The sequence below is a fragment of the Lissotriton vulgaris genome, chromosome 1_1, assembly GCF_964263255.1.
Source record: "Lissotriton vulgaris chromosome 1_1, aLisVul1.2, whole genome shotgun sequence".
Taxonomy (NCBI): Eukaryota; Metazoa; Chordata; class Amphibia; order Caudata; family Salamandridae; genus Lissotriton; species Lissotriton vulgaris.
The window spans coordinates 1,741,258,105-1,741,259,259 of record NC_141685.1 but is presented as its reverse complement, the minus strand read 5'-3'; positions in this window follow the sequence as shown (position 1 = coordinate 1,741,259,259).

Sequence of the window (1,155 nt, the reverse complement as noted above, 5' to 3'; positions counted from 1 at the left end):
CCTCTCTTATCCCAAAGGTAACTCAGTAAATGACTGGCTAAGCCAGGATATTTGCACGGTCTCCTATGCAACATTTGACGAAGCCATCGAGTTAGTCAGGCAGGCGGGGAAGGGAGCCCTTATGGCAAAAGCTGATATTGAGGCCGCTTTCAGGCTATTACCAGTGCATCCAGACAGCTTTCATTTGCTGGGGTTCCAGTTCAAGGATAGGTTGTATTATGATAAGTGTATGCCCATGGGTTGTTCGGTTTCCTGCGCTTACTTTGAGGCATTTAGTTCCTTTTTAGAGTAGGCCACGAACAAAGTAAAGCCAGTGGGTGGCAAGCTCCATTATCTGGATGACTTCCTGTTTGTAGGTGAGGCCTACTCACCCGAATGTGCTCAGGCGTTGGAGGCCTTCAAGGTCGTATCACAGGGCTTAGGAGTTCCATTAGCAGCAGAAAAAAACGAAGGCCCCACAACTAAATTAACATTCTTGGGGATAGAGTTGGATTCCCAGTGGGGAAAGTACAGGACTTTGCAGCAGCTATCAAAAAGGTATTGGCAAAGGAGAAGGCAACGTTGAAAGACGTCCAAGAGTTAATGGGCAAGCTCAATTTTGCATCCAGGGTCATTCCGGTTGGGAGAGTTTTTTCAAGAAGGCTGGCGGGGGCTACAGCAGGCATGACTCAAAAACATCATTTTGTCAGGTTGAAGAAGGGGCTGAAGCAAGACTTGCAGATGTGGCTGTCTTTTCTCCAAAGTTTTAATGGGGTTACGATATGGCCGTCGCTATGGACAGCTGATGAGAGGGCTCAACTGTACACAGATGCCTCCAGGCTAGGGGGTTTTGGGGCAATATTGGGCTCTGCGTGGTGTGCCAAAAGGTGGCCAACTGCCTGGCGACGATGTGGCTTCACCAACAATATCACAGCGTTAGAACTCTTTCCCATTGTAGTGGCATTAACAATATGGTCAGACACCTTGGCTAACAAGAATTTGGTCATCAGGTCAGACAACATGGCAGCTGTCCATGCAATTAATAATCAGGCGGCGTCATGTCACATAATATTGGGCTTGTTAAGGCATTTAGTGAGCAGGTGTCTCCAGTATAATATCCAGATAACAGCTAAGCATGTGCCAGGAGTTCAGAACAAGGCAGCTGATGCTCTTTCT